The sequence below is a fragment of the Bombus vosnesenskii genome, unplaced genomic scaffold (assembly GCF_011952255.1).
Source record: "Bombus vosnesenskii isolate JDL3184/JDL3185 unplaced genomic scaffold, Bvos_JDL3184-5_v1.1 scf7180000016066, whole genome shotgun sequence".
In the NCBI taxonomy this organism is placed as follows: domain Eukaryota; kingdom Metazoa; phylum Arthropoda; class Insecta; order Hymenoptera; family Apidae; genus Bombus; species Bombus vosnesenskii.
Window position 1 is genome coordinate 625 of NW_022884263.1, and position 15836 is coordinate 16460.

Genomic DNA, 15836 nt, shown 5'->3' on the forward strand with positions numbered 1-15836 from the left:
TTAATTACGACTAGTACCGTTACTGTTACATTGTGTCAACGACTCCTCCGCAAGCATCCGTGCAAGTGTTATTTATTATTATGCTCACCTTCTATTGAAAAGTTCTTGCCTTGCTCAGCAAGTCTTTTTGATTTTTTTCCTGTAGAACTTCCGCGTGTTACCGATTTTTATGCTATGTACGTGTTTGTAGGAGAACTTTCTCTGAGCCGCGAAGTTTTCTTTCGACGACTCAACGATCGAAAATCAAAGAGAACCAATGTTCTCTCTTTTGATAAAGTATGTGATGATAGCCATTGCCAAAATTATTGATATATTTATCTGGTTGAAGACAATCTAGCAAATTATACAGCAAGCCTAATGAAATAATAATAATCTTTATCATTAAACTGCGCCATTATTTCATAATTTCATTGAAGGATAATAGAAATTCACGAAGCCTTCAAATTGGATTTCATATTATAATAATGTAAACATCGTTTGACGGTATTATCTGGTTGTGAATAGGGTTGATTTGATTCAGACAGCGCCAGTCATCATGACATCGACTTCCTATCTCGTTATGTAACATTCATCAGAATAACAGACGCAATTACCGTCACTGAATTATCTTAATGACATTCGTTATTAATGAGTAAGTGTTTTCGACATACGTCGGAGGTCGCAAATCTTGGATCATCTTTCTTTATTATCTGTTTAGATCCAATCCAGTTCCTTCACAGAACTTCTTTCCCTTCAATTTACCTAATTTAATAATTCTTCAAAATTTTCTCATTTTCATTTCTCATTGCATTGTTTATTATATATTCTACAAACCCGTATGAACACAACGCAATAAATTGACACGATAAAAGCGTTGAGATAATAACCACGAGACAATACTCGACAATAATAATACGAGACAATAATAATCGAAAAAGCTGATGAAACAAAGGAATGAGTAATTTGTAAAGACAGGAAAACAGCAATTAACGTACATCCAGCTACAATTGAAAATAACTTTCTTCGCTTTAAATGAAATTCCAATCAAATACGTTTTATCAGACTCGACTAACAATCAATATTATTAGCTCAACAAATACTCGAGATTCCCAATGTTTTTGTCGAGTTTCAAATAGAACGTTAATTACTCGCTTGTCGGAACGTCCATCGGCATCGAAGACCGTGAACCAATCTACGTTATCTTCTCCTTCGTTTCAGGCTGTCGCTGGCGATACCAGTCAACCGCGAAGGTTACTCGAGATGCAGCATGTACGATGTAAATTACACGGAAATTTTGCTAAATGGAAGCCACGTACCGGACCCATCGTGACCAACGAAAGATTGCCAACAAGGATGGGAATTTAATTATACCACCGTCCCTTATGCGTCTGTGGCATCCGAGGTGACAGAAAATGTTCGACTTGTAATTTCCTGCTTTTTGAATATTTTATCTGTTCCTATCAATCAATCCCTTTATACTGTGTATGTCGTATTCGATTATTTGCATGATCTATTTCGATAAAAAATAAGCGTAGTGTACAATTTTTGGAAAGAAAGAAGAACGATGAAAAGGGTCGAATAAACGTTTGTGGAAAGATCGATAGTTCAGAAGTGGGAAAATTAACAATGTCGATTTCCACAGAGGAAAATTATAGTACGTAACAGAATTACTAGTACATATTGCAGTAATAATTAGTGCATGTAGTGAAATTACAGAGTACATTCTAAATTCAAGCGTTACATTGCCAAATAAAATACAATCGAATAAATATTTATAAAAATACTTAAAGAAAAAAAAGGATAAAAAATTTCGAATTATGAAAGCTGATAAAACTAGGTTGCGATAAAACTGAAAATGAAAATATCGGATTGAAAAGAAACTTTAATAAAACGTTATAACGAGCAACAGCGCGAACACGCAGATTTGTTCGACATAAATTGCAAGACTTTTTGCTCCAGTGGATTTCCATGAACTTTGCGTCGCTCGTCAGGAGGAGAATGATTCATCGAGGGGTAGGAAGCATCCAGAAGAAGGACGCGAGAACGCGCAGGGTCTTAAGCTTCTCCTTCTTTTTTCCTCAAAGGGAAAGAAAAAAGGACAGAGACGCGCTTCATTAGGAATTTCGAAACTTTGATCTAAAATTCGTTTAATCGAGGCGTTGAAATTGCTATAAGATTTCTGTGATGCTGATCGTGATCAGAAGTAAATCATTCGACTGTAGTTTTCTGTTGCAGCTGGGATGGGTTTGTCAGTATGATGCATTGCCAACCATAGCTCAAAGTATCTTCTTCATCGGCGCTATCTTCGGAGGATTAATTTTTGGATGGGTTGCTGATCAATATGGAAGAATACCAGCTTTGCTCGGAGCTAATTTAATGGGATTTCTCGCTAGGGTGGCTACTGCGTTCACGGGTAGCTTCTGGCAGTTCACTTTGTGTCGTTTTTTCGTTGGATTCTGTAATATCGAAAAATAAGGATAGAAATTTTTTTTCGATTACTTACAATTTATTAATATTAAACTGAATATACAGATATAAATTGGACAGAGAACGATATTTATTTAACGGAACTAAATGCAATACTCGTATCTATATCAAATAACTTTACAGTTATTTGATCACTCTCATCACAACGAATCTAACACACACACTCTCTCTCTCTAACAACTCTATCAATTCTCACGACTCTACTCTTCGACGACTCGAAACCTCTAACGACTCTACTCTTCGACAACTCGAAACCTCTAACGACTCTACTCTTCAACGACTCAATTAGCTCTGACTTTCGCAACACACTCGCTTTTCGACTCGCATACTCTGACTTCTCGGTCGTCCGCCCTTGAAACACGAAACCGTCCTTCTGCTCTAACGTTGTTTCTTGTTTTTCTCATATCTCTGTAAGAACTAGGTTACTTTAGTCACATAGGCGCTCTTAAATGTAAACGAACCACAGAAGGACGACGTACACGGTTTTTTCTATTTTCAACCGATCTCTAATTCAAATTTATTCTACGATATTACAATTCGCCTTTGATAATTGCTTCACTATGATGTACATATTAGGTAACCGTTTTTCAATAATTTCTTTCTTGCCCTGGAATTGAGTTTGAAAGCCACACAGTGGCTACAAAAAGTACTTGTACGTATGTATCCTTATTTCCTTTTTTTTTAAATCAGGTTTTACGTTTTATTTTGATAGCATTAATTATTTATAAGCATGTATGAAAGTATTACAAATGATACGAAAGCTAATATTTTAATCAGTCTTATCTTAAGACTTAGTCTTAATTAATTGGTATATATAAATGCTGTTTTAAATACGATAGTGTACAGTTAGTTTTTGTAATTACTGTAAGCGGGAAGATCTCTAAATTTAAATAACAAAGTAATCTCTACAACATACTGTAAAACTGTTGTTATGCTTGATTCACGACTGACGTTTCTACAAGTATATGAATTTCGCAACAGAACTCACGTTGCCATGCAACAATTTAAATGAAATAGAAAACCATTCAAAGTTACGAAGATGCTTAAATACATATGAATATACATGAGGTCATACATATTTATTTTTTAACTGCGGCGTTTATATCAAAGAGAGGGGGAGAGACAGAGAAAAATTAATTTTCCTGTTTTATAAGAATTTCATGCAAGATAAAAATATGAAACTTTAAGATATTTGGATTTATATATACCATTGAATATTTATAATATTTAAAGGTAGTTAGTTCGCAATCATTTTCTATACTAATATTTTCCCTCTATACTCGCGATCAATTATAATTTTGTTTTCTCTTTTAACGAGACAATATTCTGATTACAAAGGATTAGTTGTCCAAAATTGCTTTTCATTTCTGGACAACTATAGCATACCAGGGTTTTCATAAATTTTCACTTCCCAACGGAAAGCGAAGGTAACGAATGAATGGTTCTACAACGAACGCTTCCACAACTATAAATCTATGTATATATATACATACGTGTATATGGTTTTAATTAAAATGAACATCTTCTTCTAGCAAACTTATTCAAAATTCGTAAAAATATCACATAATAATATAAAACAGTCAAGTAACATTTTAAATATTCCATTGAAAATTCTGATCAATTGTTTAATATAAGATCGATAATTCATTGTCTGATATCCATAATACAGGCAATTTATAATACAAAATTTTATTATAACTCTACATGAAAAAATTTCAATTATAATACTGTAGAAATATATTTTCCAGTTATTGTTCTAATATCAATATACTGAAGAGAAAATCTAGACTAGTCTCTGCTTTGAAAGATATTTTATACCCTGAAAGTACAGCGTTAAGACCCTGATTGAAACTTTTGAAGAGACTCTGTTGAAACGTAAGAACGCTGATTGAAAATTCATCAGACGAGTCATTGAAACGAGTTTTCTTGATCGAATAGCAAGTTTGTCCTGCAGACAGCATTCCAATTGTGAAAATCGAGACCAAAGTGTAATATCGTGATATAATGTGTTTACAAAGAGTGGACAATAGAGATGTTAATCAGACAGAAAAAGACGATTGTTGTTCAACCTGAACTATTCACGCCAAACGTACAGAAAACAGCGCAATCCACACTCTCTCGGCAACGCCACTCGCAACCTCCGTCTCCGCTCAACTCGCACTCGGCTCCTCGACTCGCACTCTCTGCTTTTCGACTAACGCTCTGGCCGTTGCCGCATTCTGTTGTCTTTTTCCTAGGCCCACCGCACACGTGTTCTGCAGGCGCTCGTGGCCAGGGTCACGTAGGTCTTTTCCACGAAACTATGCACTTGAAAAGACCGATGACACATTGATGGGCCCGACGACGCCTCGGCTCTCGCGACATTGTTTATAGTTCGCCCGATATTTCTTAGGCCTTTCGTCCACGATACTACAAAAGAAACTCAGGTGACGTGCATTAACCCTGAATCGATGACTCAAGCCGAGGTTGGAAAAATTTACAATTTGTTCGACAAAACAAGGCCAAGTTGACGAGATTCGTGAGCAAGTGGCTGGTTCGTTAATGATTTGGCGTTCGAATTTTCTTATTTCTATTCTAATTATCAAGGTCGATTAAACGATTGATCACGAATATTCGACGGAAATATTGAGAAAGAAGGCTCGAGCTGTACGAGTGTAAATCGTATTTTAATCAATGACTTGAGAAAGTGAGGTATTGATTGAAACTAAGATAAGTGATACTAATTCGTTTCGAGCGCGTAACAAATTACATCATCGGATTCATTGATTTGCAAATAATTCTATATTCAGTTCCGTATTTATAATCGAGCGTAGCGAAGATAAAATGAAAGGGACGTGATTATCCGAGGGTCTCACAACTAGAGGAAAATCGATGGGAACGAGGAAATCCTTAATTGTAGAGACTACGTAGAAAATACCGTGGAAAATATCATATATATTTTAATAGAAATATTTTTGTACTTTTTTTTAAACATTAAAACTTTAGAGCTTTAGAAACTTTATGTATTAGTATACGTATTTATACAGACTTTGAAATTCATAACAAATTTCTCTAGATAGATGCGGATTTTTTGTATTGTTTCGTATGTATACTTGTGTCACTTTTCTTTCTAACGATATTTAGTTAAAACGTTCGTCTATATCATTTATAATAGATTTTGTTTTTATTTATATTAATGTTAATTTTATATTAATAAAAATCACTGAAATTTTCAGTATCATCATTATTTAGTATCATCGAATTTCTTTCTTCTTTATGTTCCATATTATTATTAAAATTCTCTAATGAACATTCAAATATCCTATAGAATATTTCCATTATTTTTCACGTCATTATTTGCAGTCATATTTTCCATATTTTATTATCGATAAAGTTTGAGTTGGTTCTTTAAATTCCTATTCAACATTCCAGCTAACCAGTTGATATCAATAACACGTGCCTTTCTTCCTGCCAGGATTTATAACTTATTCAAGCAGAACCTCACTCGACCAGCTCGTTGAAAGCGTAGAATTCGATCAACTTCATACAACTCACATACAAACTGCAGATAATGCTAACAGTGGGAGGAAAATATGAGACTGCAAAGCGTATAAACCTAGTAGTTTATAAAAGCATTTACACATTTTCCACAGAAAATTTATATGTATGTAGAATATGTGTTATATAAAACATTCTGAAATTTCATTAGCATTGTGATGATTATATTGGTAAAGTTTGAAGCATTTCTGAAGATGCACATAGAAGTTACGAGATATTTAATGCAAACATTTATTTAGTACAAATATACAGCATAAATAGTTATCTTAAACATGTAATAAATGGTTATCAAATATTGGGATTTATTAATATAATAAATGTTTGACTATTTTTATAATTAAATATTTTTGTAATTACTGTGAAATATATAATTACGCTAAATAATTTTGTATCTTGTATATAGATTTTTAAATTTACTTAATTGAAACTCTGCATTATAATAACCGTATTTATAATTCTGACGTCATATTCGATATAATTATTATGACTTTATTACGATCCTAATGAAATTCCAATATATTCATGAATATATAACAGAAACGTAATAATACTTTGTTGTACTAATTATGATACCATCATATATAATAAATATAAATAAATAAAAAATGTCTATAAATGCTAAGATACTTTTACGAGCCAACAGGCGAGAAGGAAGAAACGAAAGAAAAGAAAGAAGAGAACGAACGTTAATCAGTTTCGAAACGTTAACAACGTCCTTGCGTTGGACGGTGCTCGCGTTTATCGATTGGTCGCATTGCGAGATATCGGTCAGATTATTATTATTAATACGATCGTCTGTAATTTATCTTTGCTAACTGTGCCGCACGGAATCTTCGTTTACAATAAATGAGTTGTCGCTTTTGATCGAACGGTAACACGATATGAAAGTACAGGGTGACGGAAACAGCTGGGAGAAAAGCGAATACTTTTTCTGCGCGAATAATGTAATGTTAAAGGCAGTAAACCTTGAAAGGCGAAGTGATGAAACGAGTGGTCTCAGAGAAGCTTCTTTACGTCTTCTTCTCCTTTCTGTATCCTTTCTATGAGAATAATATCTCGTCTTCAGAAGAGATCTCCTCGCCCTATCTACGCGTTGTAAAGGCAATACAAACTGAATGATACATATATTTAAAAAACGATATTTTGTTGGTTTTATGAATATTGATTTTTATAACGTGAGGTTCTTCTACTCTTATTTTCTATTAAATTAATGATATATATATTTTAGAATGGCTGTCGCAATGGTGATGATGATGATGGTGATGATGATTTGCAAAAGAAGATGTTGAAAATTACAGACAGCATAAATAATATTTAGATTTCATGGAAGTTGATTTTTGTAATGCGAGGTTCTTCTATTCTTATTTTTCATTAAATTTCTATGTAGAAAATTATTAAACATTTGGATATAACTGGGAGATTATTTCCGTTCATGCGTACCGGAGTTACTCGATGGTCTCGTACCGAAGCTGATAACCAACCCAGATTTTCAGGAAAGCGATTAATAGCTTAAAATTTATTCGTGCGAGATAATAATCCAAAATGTAGTTAAAGTTTTTAAACATTGTTTGTTAGGATTACGAGAAAATGATGAATTAACAGTTATGTATAGACACGTTATATATATGTAGGAGGTCCAGAGCGTATTGGGAAAATTTACGGCGAATTAAACAGGAAATTCCGAGATATTTGCTCAAAATATCTGATTTGTGGAATTATCCTATAGCTATTTTATTTAATAAAAATTAATTCGGGTAATTTTAGAGAATAGAAATATCTGAAACTCGTGATTTAAACGAACGTTCGTCATTTTGGTTTATTATGAATTATAAATTGGTTCATTATGAAGCATGAAAAGTAAAAATCAATGGTACAAAGTGATTTTAAATAAGGAAGCGAGTTCCATGGTAAACATGGTTCGAGCATCGCAATTATAATAAAGCAAAGAAAAAAAAAATAAGAAACAACCACTGAGCGGTAATTATCAGGAAGCCACTAGTTACAACTAATTTTTTTTTTTTTTTTTAATTTATTTGTTGTAATTACAATCAATTCTCGCGTTGAGAATTTTCAGTAATATTTCTGGCGTGGCGCAGTGACATGGCTGTTTATTTACAATAAGTTAATACTTATTATAGATAGGTATAATTTATAAGTATTATAGGTAAGTGCATATGCTTAATTTGGATAATTAAATGAATCTGACGTTTAGGTCTAGCGGGTAGTGCCTCTTCAGCCTGCGAGTCTGGTCCGTCGTATCGAATAGTCCAGTGATTAGGGGGTTTCGGTGTTTGTTGATTCTTTTGCTGTATCTGTTGCTATATTTTGCTATTTCCTCTTTGACGGTGGGTATCTTGAGGTCGCGGTGTATTGTTTCATTGGTTACATACCCAGGTGCGTCAATTAGGGATCTTAGCGTTTTCGATTGAAAGCGTTGGAGTTACTTGCTGTTCCCCATAGTTGGATTCCGTAGGTCCAGACAGGTTTTATTACGGTCTTGTAGAGGGTAATTTTATTCTGTATATTTAGTTTGGAGCGTCGGCCCGTGAGCCGATAGAGTTTTTTTTAGTTTGTCCTTTAGTTGCTTCCTTTTATCTGAGATGTGTGTCTTCCACGTTAGTCTCCTGTCCAGGGTCATGCCCAGGTATCGGACTGTGTCCCTGCTAGGAACTGTTGCATTGTTGATGGTGACCTGGGGGCAGGTTTGTTTTCGGAGCGTGAAGCGTTACATGTGAGGATTTCTTTTCGTTGACTTTGAAGCCCCATTTGTGAAACCACTTTTCCATGGAGTCGAGACTTCGTTGGAGAGTGGATGGGGCTATTACCGGGTCAGCGTGGGAAGCTAATATCGCTGTGTCGTCTGCAAATGTCGCTATTGTTATATCATTTGATATAGGTAGGTCGGCAGTGTAGATGGAGTACAGTAGGGGTCCGAGGACACTACCTTGGGGTATGCCGGCTTCTATTGGGAATGTTGCGGAAGCGGCGTCTAGGTATTTAACCATGAATTGTCTATTGGTTAGGTAAGATTTTAGGATGGAGTAGTAGGGGTGGGGTAGGATCTTTTTAAGTTTGTATAGTAGCCCTTCATGCCATACTTTATCGAATGCCTGTTGGATGTCTAGGAAGACCGCTGAGCAATATTTTTTCTTTTCGAGTGTTTGGCTGATCGTATGCGTTAGGCGGTGGATTTGTTCTACTGTAGAATGATGTTTTCGGAAGCCGAATTGGTGATCTGGGAGTGTTTTCAAGTTCTCCAGGATTGGAAGGAGTCGGTTCGTGAGCATCTTCTCGAATAGTTTGGACAGGGTAGGTAAAAGACTGATTGGGCGATAGGAGCAGGTTTCGTATATCGGTTTACCGGGTTTAGGGATGAGGGTAATCAATGAGATTTTCCAAGCCTTAGGATAGTGTTCCAGGCGAAGGATAGCATTAAAAATCGATGTGATGAGTGCTATCCCTTTGTGGGAAGTTCCTTGATTGCTCTATTGCCTATTAGGTCGTGTCCTGCTGCTTTCTTGGGGTTTAGGCGACTGATTGTTTCTATAGTCTCAGCAGAGGAGAAGGGTTCGATAGGAGGGGACATTTGGAAGGGGGTGTGCAGGTATTCAGTAACGTCCGCGGCGGCTTTGGGGGAATGGGGTTTGAATACTTTTGACAAGTGTTTAGCAAACAGGTCGGCTTTTTCTATAGGGCTTCGCGCCCATCCACCTTGCGGACGGCGGATAGGTGGGATCATTTGTGGGGGGCGTGTGAGTTTCCTGGAGGCCTTCCATAGTGAGTAGTTGGCGTCGGCTGTGGGGGATAAGCTGGCGAGGTATTTATGGAAACAGTCGTTTTTATAGTTTCTTAGGGTTCTGGATAGCTTTCTAGTTGCGTTGTTAAGTTTGCGTTTGTCCTCCGGTGTTCTATGGGTCTGCCATACTCTTCTTAGTCTTCGTTTTTCTGCTATTTTTTTTAGTATGTAATGGGGATATTCTTGTTTGCTGTTAGATGGCTTTGTCGGTGTGGAGAGGCGGATTGCGCTTATTATGCTCGTGTTTAAGTATTCCGTGGCTGCTTCGATATCTTCCTTTGTTTTTAGTGGGGTGAAGGCTGAGGTTGAGTGTGTAAAGACTTCTCTGAAGAGCTGCCAGTTGGTGTGTTGGTTGTGAATGGTGCCATTAGGTGTATTCTCGATGATTGTTGAACTGGCTGTTGCTATCACGGGAGAATGATCAGAGGAGAGATCAGCCGAGGAGTTGATCTGGACGTGTCTTGATGGGATATTTTTAGTTATGAAGAAGTCGAGAAGGTCGGGTATTTTGTTGGTGTCAGTGGGCCAGTATGTGGGTTCGTATGTGGTGAGGTAGTTGAGGTTGTTGTTTGTTATGCTGTTTAAGAGGTTTTTGCCTCTTGCTGTAACCAGTCTGCTGCCCCATTGGATGTGCTTGGCGTTATAGTCTCCTCCAGCTATGAATCTATTGCCCAGGGTGTCCAGGAAGTTATCAAAGTCTTCTTTGGCGGTGGAGTGTCTGGGAGGGCAGTATACTGCTGAGGTGGTGATTGAGCCATGACAGTCTTCTATTGCTACGTTTGTTGCTTGGAGGTGGTCTTTCTGGAATGATGGGAGTTCGTAGTGCTTAATACTTGCTTTGATTATTATTCCGGTGCTACCGTGGGCCTTTCCGCTGGGGTGTTGGGTATGGTAGAATTTGTAACCATTTATTTTCAGGTAGCTCTTGTCGGTGAAGTGGGTTTCCGACACGAGCATTACGTCGATTTGCTGGTGTTTTAAGAAGAGTTCTAGTTCAAGTTTGTGTTGCGCTAGACCGTTGGCGTTCCAGAGTGCTATGCGCCTTGGTTTTATTTTGAGTCGGGGCGTGCTAATTTTTCCACGATGAGTGTTAGTAGCGATAGCAAGTGATTTATTTGCTCCGATTGTTTCTCTATTAGCTTTTCAAGCCTTGAGGAGTTGTCTGTGTTTGGTGGGTTGGGGTCACTGTTTTGGGGAAGGTTCCTTTGGCTGTTCGGGTTATTTTGGATGCCTTGTACTGCTTGGGCAAAGGAGGTTGAGGTGGAGATGAATTTGGTAGGACTGTGCGTTTGGTTGTTTGAGGGGGTTGGGGTAGTCGTGAATTTCGGCGGGCTGGGTGTTTGGTTGGATACCTCTTTTGCTCTGGGCTTAGGGTACCTGTTCGTGTATAGTGTTTTATATGCTGGGCAGCCTTTGTAGTTGGCAGGGTGGTCCCCTTGGCAGTGGATGCATTTCGCTGGGGTTTCCGGTGATTTGGCGCACTGGTCAGTGGAGTGAGAGCCTGCGCATTTAACGCAGCGGAAAGTATGGTTGCAGTATTTCTGCGTATGACCGTACCTTTGGCACCTTTTGCACTGCACTATTTCTTTTTTCACGAGCGGTGGTTCAATCTTTACTATCGCGTTCATTAGGCGACTGATGTTATATATTTCCTTATTGTTCGGTTTTTGTTTAATGTCTAGGAAGAATAAGGATAACGGGTCTCTCGAGACTCTATGCCTTATATTACTTACGTTGACGACTTCGTGGCCGAGTTTTGAGAGTTCGTATTTTAGTTCGTCTATATCTGCTGAGTGGTGTATGTTTCGTAGGACCACCCGGAAAGGCTTTTCCTGTTTAAGTTGGTAGGTGTGGAAGTTGGCGTTCAGGGTCCTGAGTGTCTTGGTGAGTTTTCTGTAAGCTTCTGGGTTCGTCGGTAGTATTTTCACCTTGTTGTTGCTTATCTTAAGGTTATATTCCTCCTTGCTGGTATCTCTCTCTAGGGACTTGGTCATTGTCTGTATGTCAATGACGTCGTCCACAAAAATTGGTGGGGGGGGGGGGATTCTCTGTGAGTGTTGGTTTGATGGCGGTTCTACGATTTCCATGGCGTCGTTTGAGGATTCCAATACGGCGAACCTGTTGTGTGTGTTTATTTGCGTTGCTGGTTCTATTTTCCTCTTCTTTGTAGTGTTAGCGTAGTGTAGTGTAGCGTTAGTATTTTAAAAATTTAAAAATTTTAAAAATTTTAAAAATAACGTCAATTGAGACAACGATCTACAGTGAGATCCGTTATAACGAGACGTGATAAAGTGCACGCGTACCGAGCGAAAATTCAAAGTCGATTTTCTCGAAAACAAAGCCTCAAACGAAAAATTTTTATTCTATATTTTCGACTTCTTTTTTCACGTAGAATCATCCCCTTTCCGCGTGTACCACCAGTTACCAACCACCCTGTATAATTCGTAAATAGAAACGTATTCTTGTCGATAAGTATCGAAACACTTACGGAAATTTAAATGGGCTTGAACAATCATCGGGAAATTATTAAAGTCCTTGTTATTAGATCTAAACACGATTTAATCGTAGAACTAAACACGTTTGTTAAATTAATCTATATATTGTATATCTACTTTTTATATATTTGTAACTCAAATTTTTCTTCTTCATATTGCGTTAAGTTGCCCCAAAAGTTTCTTTCGTTTTATATTATTTTATTGAATTACGTATGATCTATTTTGTCCCAATGAATATAATTCAATAAAATAATATAAAACAAAAAATAGTATGCGTCTATTATCTCCTTACGAGACGAAAGAAATTTCTGCGACAACCTAATATATTGTTCCATTCTTTATTCACAGAATATTTCTTTCACAGATGATTCTTCTAAATATTATGTTTTTTATTCCAGTATTAGAATACGTTGGACCAAAGCGGATGACATTCGTGGCGAATATGTCGATCGCAATATTCTTCACATTTGCAACTTGCATTCTACCCTGGATCGCCTATTATTTGGCCGACTGGAGGATGACCTGTATTATCACCTCAGTTCCTCTTGTTCTAGCCGTAGGTAGCCATGGTTGATACCGGAAAGCGCTCGATGGCTGGTCAGCCAAGGTCAGATAGACAGGGCCATTAAAATCCTTGGTAAATTCGAGCGAATCAATGGCACCAAGGTGCCCGATGACATCTATAGACGATTCCGGGTAAATAAACCGATTACCGCAATCTTTTCCGTATTTTCTACTTTTATGATCTTTCCTGCTTTATGTGCGTTCTATAAATACCAATTTATATGCCTTTAAGCATATCATATAATCATTTTCTTTGAATAGAAGTCTAATTGGGTCTTTTACGTAATGAAAATTTGTTTACAACCTAGTAATTTTATATCTTATTCATCACCTAAATTGCCAGCGATAAATTGCTGTCAATTTCTGTTATTGTCTATTTCTGTAATGTTATTTATTGAATTTGTATATTGTTTTTATCTTTGAAAATTTTTATACAAATAGATTAAACATTTGGAAACTGCTCAGTCTATGAATAGATCATGGCAATATTAACATTAATGTACGATATAAGGAGATAATCGACTTTCAGAGGTTTGATGTTTTATAAAGTAAAATGAAAAAATTTGCAAACGTCCAAGTAAACTATTTCGAAAGGATCGTCTCATACAAATATAACATAAACTTTCTTCCGGATTTTATCGTAATCTTTGTACACATAACAGATTCACATAAATTTGTAAGAAAAACAGACAAACGACATTAACTAGTTAAAAATTTGCTAATAACAGGAAACCTGTGCCAGAATCTGCAAAGAGGAGGAAGCAGACAAAACGTACTCCGTGTTGGATCTATTTAGAACGCCACGACTACGGAATATCACGATTCTATTTATTGTTATTTGGTTCGTATCGCTATTAAACAGATATCAAATAGATTGACGTAAAATCGGAATTGTATCTTGTAAAAATCTCACGAACAGTTTTATATCTTTTGTCTAAAAATACTTTATTTCTGAAGCAAGGAATTTGCTTCTCACATGAAATATGATAGCGTGCTTTTCTTTATCATATGAAATTGTTTTACGAAATATAGGATGGCGATTTCTTTGGTGTTCGATGGTCACGTACGAAACGTCGATAATTTAGGCCTGGACGTGTTTGTTACGTTCACGATTGCTGCAGCAACCGAGCTGCCTGCTGACACGTTCCTCACGCTCGTTCTTGATCGATGGGGCAGAAGATGGCTGGCGTGTGGTTCCCTCGTCATTTCTGGTATCTTCAGCATCTGGGCTTCTGCCGTTTCCAATAGTTCGTACATTTCGTTTTTATATATTCACCCTTCTATATTACTGATCAATCTAAATAACCTAAGTCGATAATTTTGACTTAATCAGACGAATATTTTTCATTCGTATAGCATTGTGCTTTTTGAAAGGAAGAAAATGTATATTTTGGAATATTTATAACATGCAAATGCTTGTAGATTATTTGCTACATTGCTAGAATAGTTTCCAAGCCCTATCATGTATCCGTTGTATAGATATTTTATTTCCCCTTCTACTGCTTTGATCATAAGATCGCTTCGTATTTCCGCATATATCAAAGGGCGTTGGCAATAGTCCTCAAAATGATGGGCTTCAGCGCTCCAGCAGTGCTATATGGCTTTCAGTAGCCGTAATCCATAATACAATCCCTTAGATTCAAATTGGCTAGATTAACGTTTTATAGATAAGAAGTTTATTGCTTGTGCTTAGCTTAGAGCTAAGCACGCTTATATTAAGCTTAGCAAATGCTTGTATCAACTATTGCAGACAACCAGACAAATTACAGACAGATAAAATAATTTCTTCCCTTTTTATTCCTTAAAATTTTCTAAAATTATTTCATAAAAAATTAGAATTAAAAACTAATGCTAAAATTTTTTTTCAGGTATATATACAGCTTCTCTGGCAATTATCGGTAGATTTTGGATAAACATTTCATACAATATCGGTCTCCGATATGCGGCTGAAGTATTACCAACTGTGGTTAGAGCTCAGGGTGTAGCTTTGATACATATAATGGGATACGTTGCTAGTATCCTCGCACCCTTCGTAGTCTATCTCAATGTTGTGTCCTCGTTCCTACCTCTTCTTGTGCTGGGCACACTCGGAATTATGGGCAGTCTTCTGACTCTCTTTTTGCCGGAAACATTGAATAAGGATCTTCCGCAGACGCTGCAGGACGGCGAGGATTTTGGAAAAGATCAGAAGATGTGGGATGTACCTTGTATCGGAAGGTAAAATCACATAAAGGAACTTTCGATCTCCTTTTTTCAAAGATATTCACAGATCTTCAAGCTCGAAGTTCAAGATTCTCAAGCATTCTGTTAGATCTACATCTTCGTATGCTTTCGCATTAGTTTCTTCTTAAAATCTGTTAAATCTCTCAAAAGAAAACTGGACTATCTTCTTTCTTCAAATGCGTTTAAATCTTTTGAACAGAAGAGAAGGATCGAGTTGGGAAGTTATTCAAATCTTTAAGCGATTGGATTCAATATTTTTAAACGCAATGTTTTGACAGGAAACGCGAGGACGAGGAGACACCACCGGTCGCCATGTTCCGATCATTTTCTAGATGCAGTGCGAGGAATTCGATGAGAGTGTCACGACCGGCATACTTCAAATCCGACGGACTGACGATAGAGATAAAGATGTGGCGGCACTCGGCGACAATGTATATCGCTGAAGTGCCTAATGAACCATCAACATCCCAACGGTCCTTCCACCGAAGGTTCTAGAAGAAAGAGCACGTGGCAACGATCGCGGACGCCTAGCAAATGCATGGACGGTGGGGATGTTGAGGGATGACAAAAGAAAGTAATCGGATCCGATCGAAAGTAAAATCATAAGAGTCAGTCTTAGAAAGTCGCGCCTAGAGTTCGGAAGTAGATTGTAAAGTGTATTGATGTTAGAAAAAAAATAAAGTTTTCTTTTTTGTTTTTACCTCAAATTCCTTTTTTTATTTTGTTATTTTACGTGACATTTTGGCGATCTTGCC

The 15836-nt window shown here is 36.9% G+C and overlaps 1 pseudogene; it reads left to right on the forward strand.

Moving 5' to 3' along the window:
• Nucleotides 1-1165: 1165 nt before the first annotated feature.
• LOC117241517 lies at nucleotides 1166-15462 on the forward strand (annotated as a pseudogene).
• The last annotated feature ends 374 nt before the right edge of the window (nucleotides 15463-15836 follow it).